General features: G+C 40.0%; 2 long non-coding RNA genes across 8 annotated transcripts in view; one reads left to right on the forward strand and one right to left on the reverse strand.

The window, feature by feature from the left end:
• Positions 1 to 27,711, forward strand: part of LOC309352375 — a 28,486-nt gene extending 775 nt beyond the window's left edge. Inside the window, exons 2-6 of one of the 5 annotated variants that reach the window (XR_014161265.1) lie at positions 4,320 to 4,379; positions 18,645 to 18,692; positions 19,962 to 20,260; positions 21,361 to 21,444; positions 27,469 to 27,711. This is a non-coding gene — a long non-coding RNA (uncharacterized lncRNA). Of the gene's footprint in view, positions 1 to 4,319; positions 4,380 to 18,644; positions 18,693 to 19,961; positions 20,261 to 21,360; positions 21,527 to 27,468 lie in introns of those variants that run through there. The other 4 variants (XR_014161267.1, XR_014161266.1, XR_014161268.1 and 1 more) reach the window with 4 other exon arrangements.
• On the reverse strand, positions 25 to 15,938 carry LOC309352377. 3 transcript variants are annotated; one of them, XR_014161273.1, is made up of 3 exons: positions 15,559 to 15,938; positions 11,643 to 11,783; positions 25 to 1,101 (listed from the first exon to the last, which is right to left on the reverse strand). It is a non-coding gene; the product is annotated as an uncharacterized lncRNA (long non-coding RNA). The 3 variants fall into 3 exon arrangements; XR_014161274.1 differs by having other exon boundaries at positions 11,603 to 11,783; XR_014161272.1 differs by lacking the exon at positions 11,643 to 11,783.
• Positions 27,712 to 27,996: the final 285 nt, after the last annotated feature.

The following is a 27,996-nucleotide window of genomic DNA, read 5'->3' on the forward strand; positions in this document are numbered from 1 at the left end:
AAGGCAATATTGCCTTGGCAGAAGCTTTGTGTGCCTTTTATTGGGCAGATGGAAGCAGTAACAAATGCTTTAGAAAGAGTGCACTTAAATGTCCATACAGTAAATGTCCACAAGTGTCATGTGCCCTTCAGCTCCATCAGCCTCACACAGACCAGGAGGAAAATGAAGGAAATGTACAGATAGGGGGCTGGATTCCAGGTTCAAAAAAGAGATGTCCTCTCTTTGTGACTCTAGATGTCAGAGAGAGAGAAGCAGATTGGCTGGCTCCTCTGCCTTATCCGGGAATGGGGAGGACTTTGACTAGGGGGACTTTGACAGGAGGAAGTGGCACAGGAGCTGGAGGCAGAGGGCAAGATACAGTCTTGTCATTGTGAACCAGGTGCTGTCTTCACAGGTGGGACCAGGTGCATCTGCCCTGATAGAGCGCATGTACAGCATATTTATAGGGTGAGCATGTCCTGTGAGGGAGCTCACTCTACCACATCTTTTAAAGTTTGGGAGGAGAAACATGTCAACTGTCAAGACAGTTTCAAAGCTCCCATTATGAACCTCTTTCTTTGTTCTTGAATCTTGGAATCTTGACTTCCGGCCTTGTGTTTCCTACTGAGCCTGTACTGCTCTTAGCCTGAGTAAAGAACTCTTCCTTGCTTACCAGTAAGAGTTGCTGACATAGTGATTTGGGATGGGAGTAGTATCAGTAGGATATCTGAAATTATTTATGTGTGTTAGGTGTCTGCTCCATAGAGATATACATGTCATGGACCCTGGTTGCATGGACAAAATGAACTCTGCATTGGGATATATGCTTCCATCTTTGACTAGCTATGTCTGTAATTTCCAGGGGATGTAGTTATTGAGAACAGCTGTGGAAAATAAATGCAGAGTTTGAAATAGGCATTTCTTTTTCAATTTACTCTACGAGATGTACTATATATATGTAATGTATTGTAAGACTATTAATAAAGCTTGTTACATTGGGGGGGGGGGAAATTGGCATTTCTTTTTGTACAGCACTAAGTTTACTTGAGAACATATGTTCCTTCTTCAAGCAGTGTAATGTGAACTTCTGGTGCAGCTTCTGGTTGTGCTTACACTGTTTACCTGAAAGACAGAAAGAGTTTGAAAACAACAACGTAAATAAACTGGGAGTAGACATTAAACTGGGGAAACAATGTTAATAATCATTAGTTGTGCACAGTTTTTATTCTTCAGTAATGGTTGAGGAGGGTGTTGCCAGCTGTGGATACAGGCAACTTCGTTAGTTCCTTCTATCAAATTAATACAGGCGATGCATTAGATTAATTAATTTATGATTATTAGGAAGGTTAATTTAGTATTATTATTTATAATATCTATCTATCTATCTATCTATCATCTATCTATCTATCATCTATCTATCTATCTATCTATCTATCTATCTATCTATCTATCTATCATCTATCTATCTATCTATCTATCATCTATCATCTATCCAGTTTAACTATTTTTACTCCATTACTATTAGCCAACCACCTAGTAGAATAAAATTCCAGTGCTGACCTTAAAGGGGCAATTAATAGATAGAAAGATAATATATAGCCACCCCACCAAAAACAACACACACTGTATACCCACCCTTGGGTGATTTTCCCCCTTTCTTTTTTTACTATTCTTACAGTTATTATTTTATTAAATATATAATGATCAGTGCTAACTGAGTATTCCAGTTCCTTATACAATGGCTTATACCTGACGACACTCAATTGTTTTCTTCTTTTGTTGATTTTTCCTATTTTATCATTTCATTTAAAAGACTGCAACACAAATTACAGAAAAGTGAGTGTTTGGAAGAAGGAATATGCTCCTGTTGTGGACATAACTCGGCCAGTGTTCTCTCCCCTGATCCAATGGGCGTTGTTGATTGTGAATGGCACATCTGAAGTCACATCCCCTTAAAAATAATGCAATGAAATAATGCAGTGAAACTCATTGGTCAGCATTAGGACATATTTCCTCCACATAGAAGCTTCCATGTTCAAATCCTGCTACCTACAATTAGAGGGATCTGTAGATGATAAGAAATATCTCTACCCAGGACCATGGAGAGCTGCTGCCAGTCAGAGCATGACAATACTAGAAAAGTAGTCTGGCTATGAAGTTGTTTGGTATGCTCCTATGATTTGGGAATCTGTCTGGCTATGAATGTTGTTTACCTGCACTGCATTCCTATTAAAGGGATGTACAGTTGCATTATCTCCCAACTAGTCTAGTGCAGCCACAAGTGATGAGAGCTCCATTGTATGCTGCTGGTAGGCAATGAAACTGTCACTACAGTGCTTGGCAAGGAGCATCAAGCAATTGCCTGGACAGAAGGGACTGTTCCCTTATTAAGAGTCATAGTTATGGGAGAGCTTTGTTTACACTTGGGGATGTTGTCATGTGATGTCATGACATCCTGTTCTCTGCATGATCCCTGATTGAGTGGTATCATGTAGTAAAGGGGAAAAAAGTTTTCAGAGTGGTTCCAAAGCAGCAGCGTATCAGGACAACAAACAATTCCCCCCAAACACAGAAAGCAATCTTAAGCCAACTTTTCATATAAAAAATTGAACCTCATGAATATTTAGTGCCGAATACCTAGATAATTTATTTATGATCCTCCTAGAATAAATCAATTTAATTCCTTCCTGCCACTAGAGGGAGAGGTTAGAAAAGAGCAATATAAATTTGTCAACAAAGGGCCTGAGAGCGCTCAATTTCAAGAAGCCTGGAAAAGAGGGAGAGCCTTAGAGGTGCATGTTGCATTTCAGGTTAAAGGCTTCCTCATGGATGACTATGCAAAGAGCAGCAACAAGAAATTCTACTTTAAGCTGTAAAAATAATAACCGTATGCAGGAATTAGTCAACGAAGTGATTTGCTCAGCTATGTGTTATATAGTTGTCTTAGTTTTAGAAAACATACAGCGCTCCTAAAATACATTGGGTTATGTGAAACATTATGACAAATGCATCCAAAACAAGAATAATTGTAGTACCAGTCACAGTGCCACCCTTTCCTGTGCAGTGAGTAATGTGAGGCGTGATAGAATAAACTCAAAGAGACAATGAGCTGGATTAAAAATGGCCACAACTTTATTGATTACAGGTGTAGGTGGAATTTTGGCTCAGGCATTGGGTGAATATCCATTTTAGCCTCCTGCCAGAGGGCTGAAACCACTTCAGTGTCGTGCCAAGGAATGTGGCCTCCTCCAAGGTGTTGATCTACTGAGGTCATTGTCCTAAGGATGCCACTAGAAGCTCTATGGCCCATCTGTCCCCATGCTTCACTTCTGGACAAAAGCTTCCACCGAGACCCCTCTAACATGGTACCCTGATTACGCCGCTGGTTCAGGGCAGGGTGATATACCACTTTACCCCAAAGCTTGAAGACTAGGATTCCACCCAATGCCTTAGCTGCCCAAAGTTGTGATGATTTGCTATGAGGAAGGCAAAACCTCTAGACCGACCAATTTGTCTACAGGCAAATTCCTTCCTGGCTCTGAATACGGCAACCATCAGAAACCATAGCAAGGTCAGGATGCACTAAGAATGAAAACCAGATAAATGGAGTAAACCTAAGGAATAAAGAGAGGTTAAAGCAGCAACCTTAAAGGAAAATTATGATTAGAATACATAATACAGAATAGACCTTCCACAGAAAGGTCCAAAAACCAGAGTCAAAGGATGGCCAAGAGCAATAACAAAGGACTTAAGTGAGTGCAATATGCAGCCAGCACCTACAATATACACCCACCCACAAAGATAACCTCAGAGATCTCTGGCTTGTCCATTCCACCCCTCTAAGTAGGTCTCTTGTCTTTGAATATGGATATATTGGTTGGTTTTTCAAAAGGATATGATGTTAGCCTAGACTTCTTTAGTAAAATGAGATAAAATGTATATTTTGGTAGTTTTAGAAAGCAACCTATGAAGCTCCTGAATATTTAAACATCAAATTTCAGATATTCAAATTATTCCTTTAAACAAAAAAGTTCCCCTCCTCTCTTTTTAATAAGCCCTGCAAGTAAAGAGCTTTTACATATTGATGTAAACTTCTGTGGTCCCTGCAACTGCAATGCATCTACACAATAATAAACCTTAAATAAGTACATGTTTATAACACCCTTGATCTCAATTTAATGGCATCCTTTGTGTTTAGAGTATCCTGCCATTAAGCAGTTCTTTATTCAGAGCTGTATTATTATCTTTGTTAACCATGAATATGTGTTCACTTCCTAACGCTTCTCAGCCAATTAAGCTTTTTCATTTTCATTTTTCATATCACCTGATGTGCTCATTAGAAAGCTGTTAGATATGATCCATCGGGAACTTCTGCTATACAAGCTCCATCAACATGAATGGTATGTACGTAAGATTACAACACTTGGGATTTGAGCAAAGAGTAGAATGTGTTCCTTAATCGTTATACTGAAAATTGATTAGCAGAGTGTGTGACTTTCTCAGTTTCATCAGTTGATTTCAGCAAGGCCTCCTATCATCTCTCATTTCCAGTTTTTATTTTTTATTTTTAAATTTAAAAGCATTTATAAAATGCTCAATCTTTCAAAAATCTCTAAGTGCATAGTATAAAACAACAGCAAAAGCAAAACAGAAAACCCATTTAAGCAATAGTATAAAAGCATAGAAAAATAATAACAGGAATCCAGGAAACTTCAACACATAAAATGTCAGGAACTGGCTGGATGAAGAAGAGTGGTAGGAGGAACCAGCCAGGGAACCCCCAGAGGAGGAAAGCTAAGAGCAGGGGATTGCTGGTGGGACACTGAGGAGAGGTCAGAGGAAGAAGACTGGGAGGAAGTGCTGAAGGGGTGACAGGGTTTAGTGACCAGGAAGAGCCTGTGACAGGGAGCAGTTCAGACTCCAAAGCTGAAGCAGAGGAGAGGGTGGTCAAGGAATTGCTGAAGAATCCAGAGACCTTCCCTCTCTTGCTGCAACAAGCTCCCCTCCCCCCTGGTCTCCAAGAACTCACAGAGCAATGAGAAGAGCAGAACAGAGGTCAGAGGTGTGCATGTGCAGTATGAGACTGCTTGGGAAACATCCAGGAGAGGAGGAGCCTTAGAGAGGCGTGGAAGCAATAGTATAAAAGCATAGAAACTGGCAACTGCTCCATAGGGGCAAGACCTGCTGAGGAATGTTGCTGAGACCACTGGGCTGTTGTATGTTCATTTCCTTGAATAATTAGTTAATTTCACTGACAAGAGAGATCTGCATTCTTTATTGCTGCATCTGACACCAACTTTGATATAAAACAAGGCCCAATCTTATGGGTCAGGGAAAGCTTGACAAATAGACTGGTCTTCACAAGACATGTAAAACAACTGTTGGTTGTTGCTTCACGTAGGGTAGAGTGAGTGGCATTCCACAGTACATGGTCAATAGCAGAAAATGCCCATTCTGGGGTCACCATGTTATGATATTTCACTTTCTTGTAGTAAGACTAAAGTAACTTCAAGCTTAGCTGTTAAGCTCAACAGAGCCAAGATTCCACCTATGAATATTTCACACACCACTGGCTTTATCTTTAGTGTGTGCTTATGAACTCAAATATAAAATGTTCTATAGTTGTTGTAGAACTATTACACCAAACAAACTTTTTAGAGTCAAAGTACTTTGTTTCTTTAAAATACTTTCTGTCTAAGAGTGTAAGTGGTAACAATGCAGAAATAATGACATTTTGATGAAAAAGTGGACGTAGCACTGTGGGTTGGAATTTAAAATCACTGAGCTTATGGGCACATTTATTCTCAGTGATTGCTACAAATCAAATATTGATGAAATAAGATTAAGCTGTTAATAGGGCAATTTATTTCATCACTGGAACATGTAATTTTTCACATCTGTTCATTAGAGTATAGGCTCTACATCCTATTATAAAAAGATTTATCGTTCAGCATTACATTTTTAAAGCTTTCTTTGGGGCAAGAGAATACGATGAATGGATGGGACAGAATGAGAAACAGTTCACACAATCAGATTGCCTTGTGCAGTGGCCAATTAATTGTCTGTGTAGCCCATAATAATGCACTGGAGAGAAGCAGCAGAGTAACTGATCACCATCAAGAAACCCTGTACAACCTCTGTTATCAATGCCTCTGAACAGCCAAGACAATGAAAAAAGTGAATCTTTGAAAATGAATGGCTGCTGTCACCTGGCTGCCATCCTTTCACTGAGAGCCAGTGTGGTGTAGTGGTTAAGAGCGGTAGTCTTGTAATCTGGTGAACCAGGTTTGATTCCCTGCTCCTCCACATGCAGCTGCTGGGTGACCTTGGGCTAGTCACACTTCTTTGAAGTCTCTCAGTCCCACTCACCTCACAGAGTGTTTGTTGTGGGGGAGGAAGGGAAAGGAGAATGTTAGCCGCTTTGAGACTCCTTAAAAGGAGTGAAAGGCGGGATATCAAATCCAAACTCTTCTTCTTCTTCACTAACATAAGCTCTTTAAAAAAACAAGCCGCTTCATGCAACAGGCAGAAGTTCAAAAGGTGCACCTTTCCTACCACAGCATATCTATGTTGGAAAAACTGCATATGTTGAATTTCTATATGTGGTGCAACTTTAAAAAGTTGGGGGAAACGGTTGTCCCTTCTGCTTCTTCATGATTTGGCCAACAGTTTTCACCCAGTCATTAATATTCAAGGGAAAGCTAGTTTCCTTTTCAATCTTTGAGGAAATAATAGGAATACGCAGTAAAACTTGAATTGCCATTAATATTTAGCCTAAAGTAAAGCTCACAGTGAATTTAAAGGTTCCTCCTCATGTGGAATTGTCGAGGCAAGAAAAAAAAAAGATTAGGTTGTTGCCTCATGGCAGAGTTCATCTTTTCATGTAGAAGCCCTCAACTTCAGTCCCTGCAGCTTCCAGTTTGAAAAACAGATCTCAAAGTATCAGGGTTGAAAGGCTTTTTCCTGCATTGCAGGTGTTTGACTAGATGACCATTGGGTACCTTCCAACTCTACAATTCCATGATTCTACTTCTAGACTGCCCAAAAGTTGATAAAACAAAATTTCAAGGGGTTGGATGGAAAACAAAACATTTCAAAGACTAGCAAAGATTCTCAGAAGGAATTCAGACAGTTATAATACTAATAGTTGCCTCCAGCTCTTTTTATGTACATTGCTCAGTTATAGAACATTTCAGTGTAGAAACACAGTCAACAACAATGTGCAGCATGCACAATTTTGCCATGTACATTGCTTTGGCATGACCTTGCAAACTGAGTTTCAAGGGGAGTTACAATATTATTACTGAATTATGTACTTGTGTGCTAAAAGACAGGAATAGAGGGAAAGACTCAAAGGTTGGATTCTAGTTGCTAGATGTCTGCTTTGATCAGGGGGTTGGACAATATGTCTTCTAATGATCACTTCCAGCTCTTAAAATATATAGAGAAAGAGAGTTTTAAAGTCTCTTTCTACAAACTCAAGCAGGCATCATCACATTTCCAGCTATAGTTTGCTTTTTTGTTTTGGGTTTGCATCAAATTGTTGTCTTAATATGAAACAAAATGGTAGCTGGATGGTCACTGTGTTGCTCATGTTTTCAAATACAAGTTCAAGCCACTGTCTCTATAAGGGCCTACTGTATTACTGTATGGATTTTCTAATGGGTATTATGGATATAATACAAAACACACACATGCCTACCAGCAATTGTCCCCTATAGACTATGTGACTTGGAATAAAAAAGAAACAAAAGGTTGCAGCTTAGCTATTTAGTGCTCAGAATCCGCCCCCCCCCGGAACGTTGTAAAGAAAGCATCTCCTTTTATCATTATCGCAGATAATCTTCTTGTCTCTTATTCTTTGGAAAGAGAACTATACTGAATTTGAATGGATAGCTAATTTCACTAAAAATAACCATTATTCTGTACTTGCTTGCTTCACCAGCATATGTACTTGAGAAGTATTGTACTGACTGTTGTGGTTGAGTAACATCTTGCAATGTATGATGTGATGCCAGAGTTGCAGATGCATTGTAAGAGCAGGTGCACCAACTACAAATCATTGAGATCGAAGTGCCAGTCAATCAGATGAAAGGTCCCTCTAGCTCAGTATATTGCTAATGACAGCTGGCAGTACTAGATGTAACCGAGTCAGTGCCTAAGTCAATCTTGGCATTTCCTGTGTCTGGTATTAATCCACAGACAGATGGTAGCGGAGTAGCTGCCATACTCAAGAGCCGTGACCAATGAGAATGGGAAAGTAAAACCCTAACTTTCAACTTAACATGCTTGCTTCATGGGAGACTTATGCTTACTCGTCTCCAATTTGATTGCAAACAAACTGAAAACAAAGGGAGCTGCCTTATATTGAGCAGGATAATCTAGGCTAGCATTGTCAGCACTGAGTAGCACAGCTCTCCAGGGTTTCAGAGAGGAGACATTCCCAGCCCAGCTTTCTGGGGACTCTACCTGGGACCTTTTGCATGCAAGTCAGATGCTCTGCCACTAAGCTATGATACCTCTTCATATAATCTACATATTGGAAATAGTTTGGGCAAGTCAGAACATTTTTAAAGCTCATGCTGGGACTTCACCATGGCTCCTTTGCGTAGGAAGGGTGGTAGAATAACAATAAGGCATAAATGTTTTGGAAAGATATACTAGTCACATGAGTTAGTTTGAAATGTATTCAAAACTGGCCTTCCTTCCTGTTTAAAGACAATTATGAGAAATGCTGGTTGGAAGTGAAGAAAGATTTTGACATATGGTCTAGACTGAGATTATCCTTGTTAGGCCGAATTGCTGTTATTAAGATGAATGTATTGCCGAGATTGTTGTTTTTGTTCCAGACACTGCAAATTATAGACAAGATGGATTGTTTCAAGAAGTGGCAGAAAGACATATCTAAATTTGTCTGGCAGGGCAAAAAACCCAGAATAAAATTTAAGATTTTAACTGATGCAAAAGAAAGGGGGGGTTTTGCGCTGCCGGACTTAAGACTTTATTATGAAGCAGCAGCTTTTTGCTGGTTGAAGCAATGGCTACTTCTTGAAGATACAGATATTCTAGACTTGGAAGGGTATGATAACAATTTTGGCTGGCATGCATATTTATGGTATGACAAGGCAAAGATCTATAAAGGCTTTAAAAATCATATTGTCAGGAAAGCTTTATACAATGTTCGGAATCGATATAAGGATTTGTTGGAAAATAAAACACCCAGATGGTTGTCACCAATGGAAGCTAGAGCGGTAAAAAAACTTAACATGGATTCCAATTGGCCAAAATATAGTGAAATTATAGAATATGATGGTGAAAAAGTTAAATTACAGAGCTTTGAGAAATTAAAATCCAAAGTTCGAGACTGGTTACATTACTATCAGATAAATGAGACTTTTAAGCAGGACAAGAAACTAGGTTTTCAGAAAGAGAGGTCAAAATTGGAAACAGAATTGTTAGAGACCAATACTAAGAACTTGTCTAAAATGTATAACTTGTTGCTGAAATGGAATACACAGGATGAAACAGTTAAATCAGCTATGATTAAATGGGCACAAGATTTAGGTCATGATATTATGTTTGCTGACTGGGAACAGTTATGGACCACAGGCCTTAAATTTACGGCATGTAGTGCCTTGAAAGAAAACATAATGAAAATGATCTATAGGTGGTACATGACTCCAGTCAAGCTTGCAAAGATATATCATTTGCCCAATAATAAATGCTGGAAATGTAACGAATGCGAAGGAACTTTCTATCATCTTTGGTGGACCTGCCCAAAGGTTAAAGCCTACTGGGAAATGATCTATAATGAAATTAAGAAAGTCCTTAAGTGGACATTTATAAAGAAACCGGAGGCTTTTCTCTTGGGCATGGTCGGCCAATTGGTACCAAAGAAAGATAAGACCTTTTTTATGTACGCAACTACAGCAGCAAGAATTCTTCTGGCAAAGTATTGGAAGATGCAAGAATTACCTACTCTGGAAGAATGGCAGACGAAGGTGACTGAATTCATGGGACTGGCAGAGATGACCGGCAGAATCCGTGATCAGAGGAGGGAGACAGTGGAAGAGGACTGGAAAAAATTTAAATTATATCTTAAGAACTGTTGCAAAATCTCGGACTGATAAAATGTTAAGGGTTAAGAAACAGAGAACTATAGCTGTAAATATTTAAGTTAAGGAAATTTGGAGGGAAATTAAATTTTGAAAAGGAATGAAGGATTGCTAAAAGTTTTTTTGAAACAGGGGTGCAGTGAAGGGGAGACATGGGGAAGTCATGTATTGTTTGTTTATTTGTGTGTTTTTTGTTTTATGAAAATTAATAAAAATTATTTGGAAAAACAAAACAAAACTGGCCTTCCTGCGTGTGACAGAATCAGATTATCCCCTACCCTGCATAAAGCCTTTCTGTTTTTGTTTAGTGCTAGGAATTAAGGTGGCTTGGCCAAACATCTGTAAGCAACATGTCAGATAAGCAAAAAAGATTCGGAAAGCAAAAAGTCCTCAAAGGTGAAATACAAAATATAACAACACAACAAAAAAAGAGGTCATATACCTCTCTTTTGATTTGTTGGCTTCCATATTTGTCAAGGGTGCCAACAAACACCAATTGAATGAAGATATTTTGAAAAAGGAGGGATCAGATACTCCAAATGTCCAATAATTCAGGTTGCAAAGTTTGCTATAATTGTTCTGCATTGGTGTATGATATGAAGTCCCACAATGTAGCTTGAAATTAATCTGGTTTTGCAATGTCATGCAACTCTCACATGCCAGATTCTTTTTTCTTTTCACATTTCAATTCCTCATCTGGGAGAGCAGAGGTTCCCCAGCATTATAAATATATTTCTACTCATTGTGACCAGTTGTGACGGCTTATAGCTTTTAGCAATAAAGATTCATTCATTCATTCATTCATTCATTCATTCATTCATTCATTCAATATACAGTGGGTTACATACGCTTCAGGTTATATACGCTTCAGGTTACAGACTCCACTAACCCAGAAGTATTACCTCAGGTTAAGAACTTTGCTTTAGGATGAGAACAGAAATCGTGCTCCTGCGGTGCGGCGGTAGCAGGAGTGTCGGAGTCCTGCCGTCATAGATGGTGCTTAGCATAGCATAGAAAGAAGACACAATGAGGCAGCGAGTATTTTCATAATGGCCGGGCAGCTCCTTCGAACCTCTCGCTTCCCCGGTAACTTTTATTATCCTTTGTCCTCACCAACAGCATGGTCATCTGGCAATGTCTCACGTTACATGCCTGGTCAAGGTTTGACACTCCCCTCTCCATATAAGGAAACACTGCCCAGAGGAAACACAACTCCATTTAAGGTCCTAATACATTGTAAAGCACAGAGTGCCGGTCAGCCGAGGTCAGGGGGCACCCTGTGGTACAGTATTTACAAGCCTCTGCCTTGGCTTTATGACTCCCACACAGGAGGCCCCATTAGCTAAAGTGGTGCTTCAGGTTAAGAACAGTTTCAGGTTAAGAACGGACCTCCGGAACAAATTAAGTACCGGTACTTAACCCGAGGTACCACTGTAATATAGCCAATAGTAGTTATCCAGTGTTTCAGGCAGGAGGAGACATTCCCAGCCCTACTTGGAGAAGCTTACCTTGGAAGTAATACTAGTTGACATTGCTCATTGCCATCACCTAGCATTGCTCATCTAGCTTCCCAATGCTGCATTCAGGTTACTGAGAGGGAGAGGGTGATGTTGTGGTGATAAAGTTGCTGCCATAACTTATGGATATGATTCCTGACATCAGCTGAAAACATTAGGGTCCTTGCCACTCCTGTATCCATAAATTCAAAAGGAGAGTATGATTAAAAAAAGCTGGGTATACATTTGCTTTGGCTCAATGTTGAGGACTTGGCCTTTGTGAATGGGGTATTTCAGTTATGTTATTCTGTAATTAGGATGATACATCTCAATATGCTTCTCTAGAATATATCGGTACAACTTTATAGATGTGTCACAGATTCAATCCAGAGTCCCTTTGCCAAGCTGATAGGATACTGCATTAAAATCTTGGGCTACTATGAAAGGGGCTGTTAACGCAGGAACATTAGCCTTGCTTATCACTTTAATGTCTTCCTTTGATGGCTAAGCAATGGCTAAGTCTTGAAATATTTACTACATAATGAGAATCCGTTATTACCCTACAGCCTCTTTTCCTGAGGGGTGAATATAGCCAAAAGCTCCATTTTCATCTGAGAGTTTTGATGAAGGAGTGCACATTTTGGCTTTCAGCTGTCATGATTGCAAAATGACAACTGCAATATATATATATACAAAAGGAAACTCGGTGTTCTTTTTATGTCGAGCAGAAAAAGAAGGAGAACTCTGGCTCGTATTTTGCTGATTTGGAACCAAAATTGGAGAAGCTTTTTAGAAAAGAAAGCTTGGTTTTCAGGAGGCCATTATGGGGATTTTAAGGAGCCCAATCCACAACCATCCTGCTTTATTCCTACCTGTTAAGTGGGTGGTGGTGGTAAGACAAACAGCATGGCTGAAATTGAGCACCACATAGCTTACAACATTTGGATCTATTGGCTGTATCTAGCTCTAGCCCAATTCAAATTAGACCCATTGAAATTAAAAGCATAAGTAACCTAGGCTCATTAATTTCAATAGGTCTACTCTGAGTAGGACTAGCATAGGACACAACCCAATGAATGAGCAAGACTGAGCTTCAAAAGATGCCACAGTCTGTTTAATGACCAGGTGGGTCTTATTTCCTACAGGAAGTACCACTATTACTGACCAGGGCATTATTAGTTCTTGTAGTTACTCCTACTGCTGTGTTGACAATTCCATCAAACTATAACCTGGAGATCTTTCTTCGATTTATTAGCTGTGTGCCACATGCAGACAGCAAGGACATTATAGAGAAATGTTCTTGGCAGCTGCTGTCAATGGCCAAATTTATTTCCCCTAGGGATTTGCCAGCATCTAAGAATTTTTTGAAAGTGTGGTCTAAAGTTCTCATAGTTGGTGGGAAGGGAAAAGACAATAAAGATGAATTGGTGTTTTGTGCTTTTGTCCCATGTTTATAGAAAATTTTATATCTGTGTGGGTTTTAAATTAGTGGAAATGACTCCCAAGGCTTTTTAGAATCATGCAGGGCAGAAATGTGCATGAGTAAAAAAATAAGAATGAAATAAAAATCATAAGACATAGTGTTAGTGAACAAGAAGGCAATAGTTTTGCTGCTGAATTCATAATATTACAAGTGAAGGTTTCGGTGGGAGCCTCTCAATCAATGCAAAAAGCAGCTGTGGCAGGAGGGGCAATCTGGATCAGGGCCATGGCAGTGGCAAATGATTAAAACTCCCTCCTCCAATGCTACAGTCCTGCTTCAGATCTCTCTCTCCGCCTGCCCTCTGCTACCACTTTGACTGCTAATGCAAAAACCAATCACTTGATTAATGTCTCATCTAGTTTGGTGCACAATAATATCGTGGGGAAAAGCTGGAAGAATGAAAAGACCTGCCATCTCCCAGCTCTGCAATTGAAAACAAATTATTTCTGGACTCTTAATTGCTTCTCACTGCAATTTTTATTTCTTGGTCATTCTTCTTTGTGCTCCTCTTTGACACAGAGCCATGCATTCTATGATGATTGCTAATAATCGCATCATAAACTCCCTGAACCTTAGCTGGCCATAATTTTTAGCAAGCTGAAGTTGAGAGTAGGAGTGGAGCAAGAGGGAGGGGGAGCAGTAAAGCAGTAGCTTTGACATGTGATTTTGCTGCCATTCTAATATGGTTAAATCTGGTCCAGAAAACTCCTGGACATTCCTGGAGACAAAAGTGTCTTCAGTGATTTGCAAGCACACTATTGTTAATTAACGATCTCAAATGCCCCTTGCCAAGTGTAACAATTAAATAATTTTCGTGGCAAAATTTCCTTCCTGGGCTTTTTCTTGATTACCACCACTCTGAAGAAGGGGGTTTAATGACAATTGATATTAGTATAATAGAGTGACCATTGTTGATGGATATGAATGCCCATATAGTATTTTTTGGACATGACAGATACACCAGTGATATGCTGGCAAAATAGCTAAAGTGGGACTGCCTCAGGCAGTGCAACATTTATTTAATTTCCAATATTTATGGACAGCTTTCTGTCATGAATGGTCACAAAATGGTCTGCAGAAGAACAGCTGCAGTGGGTGGTTTGGTGTTGCACACCTGTCTTTCTGAAAGTGAGCATTGCTGATGCTTCTTGAGAGGGAGAGGTGAGGTGCAGAGTGCAGTGTGGTTCAGGTTCAAGAGTCAGATTAGCTCCGCTGCCGTGCCTGCACTGTGCTCCCTGTGCCTTGCCCCTGCCCCTCTTGGTAAGTGGCAGCAATGCTAGCCACTGGAAAACCAGGTGTGAAACACCACCCTGTGTTTATTGCCCAACTGCTGCTGCAAAACCACCAATAAAACAATGCACCAGTCAAGCAACACAGTGTTTAAAGAAAAAACACAGGTGAAAACATCAGATAGGCATAATTTGACTTAGAATGCCTGGTTTTTGTTGAATACCTCGAGTTCAGTAGGGTGGGGAGACAGACGTATCTCAGTTGGGAGGAAGTTCCATAGAGTCAGCCCCATAATTCTTAATGCATGGCTCCTGGTAGATATGCGCTGTACATCTGAGGCATGGTAGACCACTAACAAAGACATCTTGGAAGATTTCAGTGATAGGCAGGGTAAGACGGAATTGGGTATCCTGGAACCAAGTAATAAAGAATCCTGAACTTGACCCAGTAACATACAGGTAGCCAGAACAAGTTTTTAAGCTTTTAAGCACCTGGGTTATGTGCTGTGGGGTTGGTCTGTGCCATATCCTATACCTATGCTGTATCCTGTGATTTGTAACTATTTTTTTAAAATTTACATATTTCATATCTAGAGACACAGCAATCTTAGATATGTGCTTTATGGGACTGCTGTATTGTATATGCCAATAACAAGCACAAGTCCATTGTGAATTTTATCTTGAACAGTGAAATCAATGTGCTATCAGGCACATCCAATTTCCAAGGGAGTGTGATCTACTCCCATAATAAAAAACCTGGCAGTGATCTACCCATTGGATTGACCAGAGTTGCTGAGCTTTTTGGGGGGGACTTTGAGCCAAAGTTGATTAGCTTTTTGGGGGAGGGGAGCAGGTTCCCACAATCAACCATGATCGACCAGGGACACCCTGCGATCGACTGGTAGATCACAACTGACCTGTTGGACATCACTGTGCTATATGATAGAGCACATCCGTTTTTGGTGGAGGATGTGCTGGGAGATATTCCTAATGAACTGGCCTATGGATAGTCACCAGGTCAGGAAAAGTCAAAGTGGTACTGCAACCACTGCAGACACTAAATCATAAAGATCAACAGAAAAAATATTCCAGCGACAACATATTTTGATAAAAATATCTGATTTTCTTTTATATTGTGGTCTTGACCTGCAACCGATTTACTTGCCTGGCAGAGTTTCTGAAAGACAGTTGAAATAATGAAGTTGCAGACTAAAAAAGAAAGAAAAAGCAAGTCCTTCTGGAGATTTATCACTTACCACTACCACGGAGAGTTTGATGGTCTTTTTACTTTTCATGAGCATCTCAAAGAGGTGTTATGGTTTGTACTTTGAAAGTATTTTAGAAGTTTAACAATACCAGTTGCTGAGTGCTCCTGCAGGTTTCCCATGGGCATTTTAGATAGGCATGGGGGAATTAGACTCTAGTTCCCATTTGCAGAGATATGCATAAGTCAGCCCTGGGACATTTGACCCTTTAATTAGTTCTCTTTTCTCCTCCTACAAAAACTGTTGTTTAGTCGTTTAGTCATGTCCGACTCTTCGTGACCCCATGGACCAGAGCACACCAGGCACTCCTGTCTTCATCTATAAAAACTATGCAAGTTTAAAATAATATATAACTTTTACTTAGTATACTTTCAGTTGCAGATTAACTATACAATGCTAATAGGTCTCACATAGATTAAACTGTTACAGACTGACTGATACTCTGACGCTGAGGCAGCCAGCTGCAAAACACAACATACCTGCCGCTCTAACTGTTAAGACTAACTGCCATAACTGTACCAAGTGCCATAACTACCACAGAGTATATGACATCGGAGTTCTACATCTCTTGCAATTAACCCTTTACATATGCATTTTGGATGCTAACAACCCACAAGCTGCTGTGAGAACAGGGCGCTGGACTAGGTGGCCTGATCCAGCAGGCTCGACTTATGTTCTTAGTTCCTGCTACATTGTTTGCTGTAGAATAGACATTAAAAAAACCAGCCAACCACCATGTTGGTTAGAATGCAAATGCATGATGAAAAGGGGGTGTAAAAAAAGGCCTTTCTTTGTTTTCTGCTATGGAGACCCAGTCCACATTAAAACACTTTAACAGCGAAATTATGTAAACCCCACTGAATTCAACAAGACTTACTCCACAGGAAATTATATATAGCAGGGATGGGGAACTAGCAGCCCTCCAAATGTGGTTGGGTTACACCTCCTATCATCCCATGCTGGCTGGGTCTGATAGGATTGTGAGTCCAGCAACACCTGGAGGGCCACAAATTTGTTACCACTGGTGATTAGGGTGCAGCCAAAATCACTATGACTATTGCTCTTTGAAAATATATGTCTTAGAAAGGGAGGGAGCATGGAATGCAGACGTTGCAGCCAACAGAAAATCTATTTTAGGGAGACTTATATTTTCCCCTGCAGGGAAAATCTTGATACCCCGTGTGCTTAGGCGAATCAATAAATGGGCACATGGTGCACTCAAGAATAGTTATAATCCCTTTCACTGAAAAAATGTGTGTTCATCTATATGTTTATTTACAAGTCAATACACATTTCTTCTCTCTAAAGCCATTCTCCATTCTTGTTTGCCCTGAAGGAACTTCCATTTTTCTTGGCTCTAACTCATACATATCTTACTTGCCTTAAGGCAAAAAGTCACAAACCATAGGTTTATTTATAACTCATCATGTTCCATTCCAGTGGTTTTCTCTAGTTTCACCTAGAGTACTGACTCAGTAGATCATTTTAAACTGCTATTTCAATGCTGGAAAATGTAATTATTGACATTATACTCTCATGCCCAGCATTCCTGGCGCAAAATATAATCACACTAATTGGTAATAATTCCTATTTGTGCTGTTAAATCTCTGCAACTTTAGCTATGGTGCTTATTCTCTTTAGATTCATTATTCACAAGGCAAAGTTTTCTCACACTGACGTTTATCAGAAATTCCATATTAGTCATAGAATGAAGAAGGAGGTTTGCCAGGTAACATGCTTGAGGTTCCTGATCTATCTTCAATTCTGCCATTGCAACATAAATCAAGACTGACACAGCTTCTCCCACACAACTGCCTGTTCTGTACAACTGCATGCTGGATTTCCGACAGAAATTGAAATGGGATGGAGGGGTATATTTGAATTTGGGGGGTCTAGGGGTTAAGGACTGTGGAATATTACCCTAGGCAAATCTCAAGCCATGTAGCACCATTGTGAAAAATTGAAAATTAACAGTATTACTACTGCTAATAATTAGCAATAATCTTAATCCTATCTTGGTTTCTTGCTATACCTTTGCACATTAACTTCTTGAGTGCAGTACATTCAATCTGATAGTCACTTCATTGATATTCTTCTTTATTTATTACCTACCCTTCACCCCAGGTCATGGGCTGGTTGCAACAAATAAAACAGACTATTAAAAATAGTTTAAAACAATTTAAAATTACAGAAATAAAGCAGGTTCTAAAAATATACACCACAGCTGTCAAAGGCCAGGATAAAGAAGTGTGTCTTCAGTATTTGCCGAAAGCTGTATAATGAAGTTGCCAGACACACCTCTCAACTGATATACTTACTAGTTTATTCCTGTATCAGGCAGAAGTGGTTTCTTTCAGAGTACAAGATTCTGTTCCATGAATGTTCAGCTGTAGCTGATGGGGCCAGAAGTAGCAAGAGATGAATCCCTATTTCTTTTCTTCCAAGAAGCACCAAGACCAGACTAAATTACCATTGGAGGCAAATGTCACCCACTTTTGAATAATATTCCATTCTAGCCCTCTTCAGGCAGTGTACTAACATGTAAAACTAATATGTAGTGTGGGGAGAAAGGGGATAAGCTGGTTAAACTTACCATCACTGTCTTCTGAAATGGGGACTCTCCTGTACCCATGGAGCCTCCCAACATGAAGTAGAACACTGGAGGTGGACTTTTTCACTGGTGGTACCAATGTTGTGGAATCCCTTCCCTGACTGAAATATGTCTGATCCCATTGATATTGGCTTTGTTTAAGACACACCTGTTTAGACAAGCATTCCCCTTAACTTGAACTTCTGTTATGTCATTATTTTTAACTGGCTTGTCTTATTGTACATTTTAATTAAGGATGTTTTAATGCATTGATGGAATGGATTTATTGTGTATTTTGATTATGTATGAATCTAATAATTTATTCTATAGGTGTAAATTGCTTAGAAGCCATTTTGGCATGTAAGTGGTATATATATATATATATATATATATATATATATATATATGAATGAAACTAAAAACTCAATATTCTGCTCTTATCATATTTCAACCTCATTGCTATCTTACTCTTTTTTTCATGCTTTAGAAGCCAGGTTGTGCTAAAACCTATGCAGGCCTATGTTGGTACAGAGGGGTGAGTATTCTGATTGTCCAGAGTTCCTGCTCACTTGGAGGAGCCCTGCACTATATATTTTTACAGAGGTCCCCCTTTGGAGGACTGGAGTGAAGACTTCTTGACTCCACCCCTTAGCCTGCCTATGACTGGGCAGTTCAAAATTTGAGGCTTGGAGGCCTATCCAACAACCTGGCTGTGGAGAAATGGCTTTTGCCACCCAATAATAAAGGGGGAACTTGTAACAGGCCACAGCCACTGCCTACCCCCCAAGAAGGGCAAGCAGCCATTCCAAATGCACAGCTCTGAGGTAGAAGGCCAGCAGACATGCTGCCAAAGGAGGTCATAACTAACCAGTGCAATCTTACTCCCCCAAAGTGTTTATCAGGGGGAGTGAATCTGCAATGGTCAGCTTCACCCCTGGTGCCAACAGGGTGTGTGGATGTTTTATGAACAATGCATAAGAGGCTGAGTTCATCCGACAAATGTTATGTCACACAAGGAAGGATGTGACAAACTGCTGGAAGAAGCAGTTCTTAGGGGGGGTTATTCTCTTCTGTTACTAGAAACACTGATAAATACGGACTTCTAATGTTCCCTTGATGTTAAGTCCAAGGGGAGAGCAAAAGTCATTATATCTGTCACCTTTGCTAAAATGACTAAGGTGTGATGAAGTACTGGGTTGTCATGCCATCTATTCAGTTCCAACTCATCACAAGGAGGTTCCTCTCCAAGTGCTTCCTTCCCTCTCTGCTTTTAATTTCCCAGTTGGTTCCATTTGATATGTTTTGATGAAATACTCTCTTTAGATCTATCACTCAAATCAGTACTTTTTATCTTTTGGTTTCCCCTGCTTTGGCTTGCCTGCTTCATTTCATTTTTCATGTGCGCAGTCAATCTTTCTCAAAAGGTTTCGGAGATAATGGGTATAGGCGACTCTCAACTTATGCTGGGGTTGCAGTTCTGGGGATGGGGCCTAAAGCCAAAACCGTGTATAGTCAAAACATATTGGGTTCAATGGGTGGGAATGCAAAAAAAAAAAAAAAAAAAAAAGGCAACCCTCTTTCCACCCCTCCATCTTTTTGGCAAGCACATAAAGCTGAATGTGCACAAGTTAAATGTGCATCAGTTTGTCCAAGCCATAATATTTGCATGCATTTCCAAGCCATCATATTTTTGAAAGCAAGAGTTAACTTAATATAGTATCTTGTAACCATCTTTCTGCCTGTACAAGTACAATAAGCTTTGTACTGTACAGTAATAATTAAGTTTCCTATCTGTGGTTTGTAGTTTTTGATTGAAGCGAAACAAAGTTTCAGAGGGCTCTTATGGAAAAGATAATGAATGTAACCTCCTGACAGAAGAGCATGAAATACACATAAATGAAAAGAAATATCAAAGCATGGGTAATGTCTTTTCTTAATCTTTAGAAGACCAATTTATGGAATATGAATACTTTCTCAGCAGTGCTGAAGAATGCAAATCTCTTGCGTTTCAGATCCAAGTTGAAAATAAATGATAATGCCGTGAAGTATGAGACAAATAAAGTTTCCAAAAGGAGAACAAAAGAAGCAATTAGCTACCCATAGGTCTGGTGTGTGTGTGTGTGTGTGTGTGTGTGTGTGTGTGTGTGTGTGTTCCAATGGTCCTAAATCTGGCATATATTTTCTGTGTGAATGAAACAACCAAGCTTAAAACAGTCCTTAACAATGATCAAATAGATAAAACAAGAGTTAAGGTTAAAATATAACTAATACAGGAATTTATTATGAATAAAAATATCTACATATACACACTATTTTGATTATATAAAGGCAAAATATGCATTTTGACTACATCTTCCTCAACAGCAATCTTATTAAGCATTTAAGACCACTGAGCAAGACATAGCTGAAAGGTGCTTGGCCTTTTTATATATTTCTGACTTGTTTACTTATTTGTAATTCATATTTTCATTATATTTTTATCTTGTACTCTCCCACCCTGAGATCAATCTGAATGCTATGCTATTCACATATGTACATATGATGTTCAAACTAGAGATGACCCTTTTCTGTAGCTGAATTAAAAATAAATTCTAGAGACTTGAGGAAATGAAAATTGCCTTTGGTTGCTGTGGAGCTAACCTCTAAACCTTACACTCTTTTGGCTTTTTAGCATCGACAGGCTGCTAGGTTGCTTGATCTGTGTGAGAAAAGGAGAACTACATACTTTGTAGTAGCTTAGCAACTACAGGGTGACCTGCCCCCACCCCAGCAGTTGGCAAGGATGGGCACCTCTGCAATGTTGCAACTCACTCCTTCACAACCAGCCAAGAGGCCAGCTAGCCAAAGTTGAAATACTGTGATGTTTTAGACAGCATGAAAAAGAAAATGAATTGAATGGGGCTCATTCAATGAATGTTTGTTAGTTCTGAAACAAATGCAGAAGGGAACAAATTGGCATGAATGGAATTCCCATTTGGGACTACCATTCATACCCATTTCTACCATTCAGATGTTGTAAGGTCTTGTCTTACTTTGTGGTGGTAGTGCTGAGTTTGGAAAGTCTCTGAGAAGCTGCTAATTTTCTCCCCAGACTGTCTTAGCCTTTGTGTCTTTCTAAGACAGAGGAGGGAATATGGAGGCCAGCAGATGAAAAATGTCAGTTCGCACTGGTGATCATTTTTATTGTTGCTGATATTTCCCAGAATTACACAACACCTCCAAGATGAGTAGCTGCCAGACTCAGCCTGTTGCTGCCAAAGGTGGTGAATGTAAAGAAAAGGAAAAGGGTGAACAAAAGAATGAATGTTAACTTAAGTACAAAAATGAATTTGACCTCAGTGAATGAATAATAAAATGAATGTGATCTTTTTTAAATGAACTAGTAATGAAATTAATGAGTCTTAATGCCAACAGTGAATGGAGTTGCTTATAAATGGCTTGAGACCATAGTATAGCCTTCCCCATATTGGTAACTTTCAGAATTTTTCTCCACCTTAATAACTTTTAATATTCAGGAACTTGAGGGCTTCCATTTGAAGTCTTTTTAATAACAATTGCAGGGAAGAACCTTTGTGGGGAATCCCTTAATTTCGGAGTAAGGCAACCTTCCCCAGCCTGGTGCTCTCGAGAGGTTATTGGACTACAACTCCCATCAGCCCCAGCCATCATGGCTAATGGTTGGGAACGTGGGGAGCTTTTGTCCAACAATGTCTTTGGGACACGAGGTTGCAGAAGGGTGCAATAGTAAGATTGCTGGCATCATGGAACCCCCTGAAGCCCTGGTACCCAGATGGTTGCCCCAGCTCTCTAACAGGCATGTGGTGATATCTGTCCACTGTATCTGTTCATGAAATCTTGCTGGTTGTAAGTTTTTTCTTCTAAAGAAAAGGGCTATAGAGTTGCTAACTGAAATCTACGTGTCCATCTCCTGGGACCTAACTAGACCACCAGATTCCTGTCCAAGTTCTTCTCAGGCTTTCTCTTTCAATGACTGAGCACCATAAATCATCCAGTGCTTTTAGCTGTTCTGTAAGCCCTTTGACTGAAGAGTGGGTATGGATATTTGCAATAAATAAATCTGTTAGAACAGATATGATAGCTATTTAAGCAAGCCTTTAACTTGTTAAGGAAAATCTTTCAATCAAACATGCTTTCAATTCCTATTAATAATAGATTGTAAGTATAACATCTTTATCACTTGAGGCTCAAGTATCCTCTGTGGCTAGGAATGCTTTTTACCAGCTCTGTCTACAGCTGTTCCCTGGACAGGGATCGCCTGACCACAGTGATGGTGACCTTGAGGCTGGATTCCTGCAATGCACTCTGCATGGGGTTGCCCTTGGACCTCACCTGAAAGCCCCAGCTGGTGCAGAATGCAGCAGACAGACTGCTGATGGGGGCACATGGCCAATACTACCTGGCATCTGCACTGGCTGCCCATCTGCCACTGAGCCACATTCAAGGTCTGTTGCAATGTACGGAAGCCCCACATGAAACCCTCAGGAGATAAGCTGTATTTTAGGCAGGCTTTATTCCAGTTGCAGTCTTGCATCATCATAAAGCCATCTTCTTACATCCAGGAACCAGCATACACAGGTTGGGTTGCATTCAGGGGAGAAGCCAGTGTGGAGAAGTCAAACATATCTCTTTTTACTAGCTGGCTATAGACCAATTAGGCAACTCCCCACATCTCATGGTGCTGACTCATCAAATGATGTTGAGTCAGCATTTTCTCTTAGCACAAAATGCCTACAACACTCCAACACTCCAACAAGGTCCTCGTATTAATTTACAAAGCACTGGACAACTTAGGCCCAGTGTATCTTAGGGACCACCTAAACTCTTGTTCTGTCTATTGTTCTGCCAGCACAGAAGTAGCAAATAATTTAAGGCACCTTAATGACTTGATTTGGTGTAAGCCAGGGCTAGCTAACATGGTGCCCTCCAGATGCTGGAATAAGCTCCCATCATCCCTGACGATTGGTTGTTGTTATTGTTGTTAATATTTATTTCCCACCTTTTCCCCAAGCTGGGACTCAAGGTGGCTTGAAGATAAAATAGAAAAAGTTAAAACAAAGGAAAGATGGTCATTTAAAAGTAATTAAAGATAGTCATTAAAGATAGTAGTCACTAAAAAGTAATTCAACTCTCTTGACTGGGGCCAGTAAGAGTTGTTTTCCAGCAACCTCTGGAGGACACAGTATTGGCTATCTTGGGCATAAGCTTTTAGGGGCTGGATTCCACTTTGTCAGATGCAAATAGACTCTGTTCGACAAAAGCTTCTACTGTAATTCATTTGTCAGTGCCATGAAACCCCTAGCTGTATTCACCCAAAATGTGCAAAAACCATGGAGGGCAATTGGCAAGAGAACAGGACAGGTTAGGGCTGTTGATTTGGGTCAGCTAACAACCTTGAATCCTGTTGTCAGACTTAGGCCAGTAGATTGCAAAGTACAACAGAGTTGAGCAAATAACACCGAGTGTTAGATCCAAAGTCTTTTCATGCATCAGCAGAAATTTCAAGCATTCGACAGTGGGACAATGCTGCACAGCTGGGAAAAGAAAAATGATTTCTTTAGAAGTACCATTCACATTTTTATCAGAGCATTGCTATGATTTCTCTGTCTGCCTCCTTTTCCTAATCTGGTCTTGACAGTCAATTTCATTGGTATGTCTTCAGATGACAATAAATGACTTTGCCACAGAGGAGAAGGAATGAATGCGCTTCTTTACAATGGGATAGTGGCTGTTATGATGCAAATGCAAGCACTTGACTGCGTGCACTTCTAAATCAAATACCCCATAAACTGAAAACCAAGGTCTCACATGCATTTTACCTTTGGGTATGAATGTGTACATTCTAAAACCCCACTATACACTACACTGGTGTAAAAATGACCTGATACCCATCATTATTTTCACTTGCAATGCCATTTCCCATAAATAAATATGGCAACAGTGCAAGAATACATGCCAATTCAAATGTTATAGAATAATTGTCATATATCCTAATGCACACTGACTTGGAGGGTTGGCTGCTGCTGAAATTACATGGCCACTACTCCTGTGCTTCCAGACTGATCTGCAGAAGTCAGCAGATGATGCTTTTAACAGGATAGAGGTAAACGTTAGCCTTTTTCATACATTCTGAGAATATCGTGGGCACACAGTGTGATTGGGGCAGAGAGGTGTGCACAATTGCCCCATCCCTGCCAGTGCCAATCCTGACCTTCCTGAGTGGGTAAGGTCTGAATGGGGATTTTTCCATGTGCAGTGATGGGGGAGAAATTTGTTTAAAGTGTGAACTAATGTGAACCTGCATAATCAAACTTCCTTAGGCAATACATGAACCAAAACACAGCTGTCCTTCAAAAGTCACATTTCTCCAAGTTTTTCAATGCAGTTCTCCAACCAAATAATTTCTAACAACAACAACAATGCATATATCTCCACATTTACCCCCTACAAAAAATGCATTATATTAGGGGAAATTACGTGCAGAAATATGTATATTAGGAGAAATGTGCATGGAGTTTCATGTAGACTTAAAAATATGTTTGCAAACTGGTGCTGAAATGGGGCAAACGGAACCTGAGAATGGAAAAATTAAAAATGGAATTTCCTTCTGTATAATCTAAGGATGGCATTTGCACTTCTTCCTGCTGATATAGCTGATGTGGTCAGGTGTGTTGACAATTTGGCATTATAAGAGAAAGTAATGCCTAGGTATTGGAAGATCTTAGTCTGTTCAATGGCGTTTCCCTTTACGCTCCAATTATCTTTCCTGAAGGAGCGGTTAAAATGTACAGTTTTGGTTTTGGCAAAGTTAATTGTTAACAGCTCAGTGTTACATTGGTCACTAAACTTTCCTAAGGCATGTTTCAGACCCACTTTGGTTTGAGAGAGAAGAACAGCGTCATCCGCATACATTAAAACTGGTACTTTTCTGCCGTTAGAGAACACGGGGGGATGGGTTTCGATTTCACGGCAACATGTGACCAGGGAGGTAACATAGATGTTAAATAAAAATGGGGCTAATAGACATCCTTGTCTGACTCCTCTTTGGACTGGGATTTCTCTAGAGAGTCTGCCGTCCTGTGCGACTCTTATCTGGAGGGTATTGTTCTCATGAAGCTTGATCATCAGAAGTAATAACCTTCTGTTAATACCCATATTGGCCAATTTGGCCCAGAGCCTACCCCTGGATACAGAATCAAATGCTGCCTTTAGGTCCACAAAGGCCGCATACAATGACTTTTTCCAGTGTTTCACATACTTATAAACAAAATAATCTAACACTAAGCAGTGATCAATGGTGGAACGTCCAGATGTAAATCCTGCTTGTTCAATTTCTAGCAAATCATTATGGTCTAACCATTCACACAATTTTAGGCATAGGTGTTTTGTATAAAGTTTGCAGATCACATTCAGAAGACTAATTGGTCTATAATTAGATGGATCAGAGGGGTTGCCCTTTTTAAATATAGGAACAATTATAGCCAGTCCCCAATCTTTAGGGATTTCGGTTGTCTTATCTATATATGAGAATAGATTTGCAAGAACCGGGGCCCACCAGTTTATTTGCGCTTTCAGAAGTTCAGCAACAATGAAATCACTTCCTGGGGCTTTGCCAGATTTCATTTGCAGAATTAACGAAGTGATTTCAGTTTCAGATGTTGGGGGCCATGGGGTATCATTATCTAAAGGGATGTTAAGTAGCGCAGGAGGTCGATGTTCCCTAAACAGCACTTTATAGTGCTCTTCCCATAAATTTGCAGGGATTATTGTGCCCTCGTTAGGAGCTTTGGTTTGACTGGAGATAATTTTCCAGAAGCTGGTATTGTCTTTTTCTATTGATGCTTTTATGAGGGCCTGCCAGATGAGAGAGTCTGCGGTTCTTTTTTTGGTTTTTAGTAACTCTTTGTAGTTCTTTTTTTTAAGTTGTAACTCTAATTTAGTAGTAGGGTTAGGATTTTGCTGGAAGACCTTAAAGCATTCCCTGAGTATAAGTTTTGCCTGGGTGCATTCGCGGTCAAACCATTTCTTGTTGGTAGGGAATTCATTGTGGCTAGATCTCCTGAGTCTTGACAATAACGGTTGGAGTTTTCGGATTAGTGTATTATAATGGTCAATTGGGGAGGTCTCTTCAATATCGTTGGAGGTCAGATCAGCCCAGAGGAGTTGACCTTCCATTGATTGTGTCCAAATGCTAAAGTTGTTATTAACATAAGGGGACCATTTAATTCTGGATCTGCCTATTTGTTGTAAAACATTAGGAACAGATGTCTGTGGGGCGAGCCCACATCTAGAGGGTTCCCAAAATTCAGTCCTTTTAAGATTTAGGGGTAAATGGTCACTTTCGGTTCTTATATCTACAGTAAATTCAATATGTTCATCAAAGAGTTCTTGGGAGACAAGAATGTAGTCAATAACAGAATGTCTTAAGCCTGACCAATAAGTAAATTGGCCAGGGCAGTCTCCCGAGGAGAGGCCGTTTAAAATAACAAGGTTTAATCTAAGTGCCATTAGAAAAAGACATGTACCAGCAAAGTTGGTGACTGGGTCAAGTGAATGACGTCTAAATAGGGGCCAATGTTCATCATTAGCATTTAGGGGACCCATTCCACTTTCGTTGATTAGCTGCGAGAAGCAAAGCTACAGGGAACCAGGCAGAGGGCCTTCTCGGTAGTGGCGCCCGCCCTGTGGAACGCCCTTCCAGCAGATGTCAAAGTGATAAACAACTACCTGACATTCAGAAGGCATCTTAAGGGAGCCCTGTTCAGGGAAGTTTTTAACATGTGATATTTTACTGTATTTTTGGGTTTTTATGGAAGCCGCCCAGAGTGGCTGGGGAGGCCCAGCCAGATGGACGGGGTATAAATAATAAATTATTATTATTATTATTATTATTATTATTATTATTATTATTATCAATGATAAATGCAGCAGCCTAACAGCCAGGGACCTTTGGAGTAATAGAAACTAGGAGGAAACTGGGAGAAGAAAACCCTTGAACAAATGCATCCCAAGAGAATGAACAAAGGAATTTACAGAAAAGTTGGTGATCTTACACCGGTCCCTACTTATCACATCCCTATGCATCCCATCCTTATATCTTTGAGTATAGCATTGGGAAAAGAAAAGAAAATATTGTGACAGAATCTTCTTTTTCGTCTGTGCTCTGCTAGTAGTGCTTATACCAGCCTTCACAGAATTCAGTGATCTTGAAACATAATGATTTCAAATCCACAGAAATGAATACAGAACCGTGCCTCTTTTTGGAAATAATGCAAGACTATCATCTTTTATAGTTTGATGAAGAACCAACAGGATGAGAGACTGCTCCTACTCCAACAATTTGAAAGGAACAAACCAGATTGGCTAAGTCAGGTGAATTGTGGCAAACATTTGGCAATGATCCGATTACACATGCATGCAAAAGTCATCATTTCTCCCTCCTCCAATTCCTCTGTATATTATCCTGTTATAGGATTCGGGGGGTGGTTTGGATGTTGCCTGTTGGTTCTAACAAAACCTGTAGTTTTATATCTACAGGATGGGAGTTTGTGAGTTTGTTCTAGAAGAAACTGCTGAACTGGTCAAACCATTTTCTTTAAGCTAATGGCCTGGTTAGATCTGTAGAAATCCCCAGCTGCATGACTGAAAATGTGGATAAGAACAGATGTGTTGCCATCAAGATAAGTGTGTCAGTCTTCACCCCCCCACCTGTCTGGAGACCAAGTCATCTTGTAAGAAGGAGGAAAAAATAGCTGGGGCTAGTATGCAAGTCTGGGGTTGAAGATGGAAAGCGATAGAGGTTGAGTTTGCTCTCTGTGCTG

The sequence above is a fragment of the Podarcis erhardii genome (genome assembly GCF_964252035.2).
Source record: "Podarcis erhardii genome assembly, chromosome: 11".
NCBI lineage: Eukaryota > Metazoa > Chordata > Lepidosauria > Squamata > Lacertidae > Podarcis > Podarcis erhardii.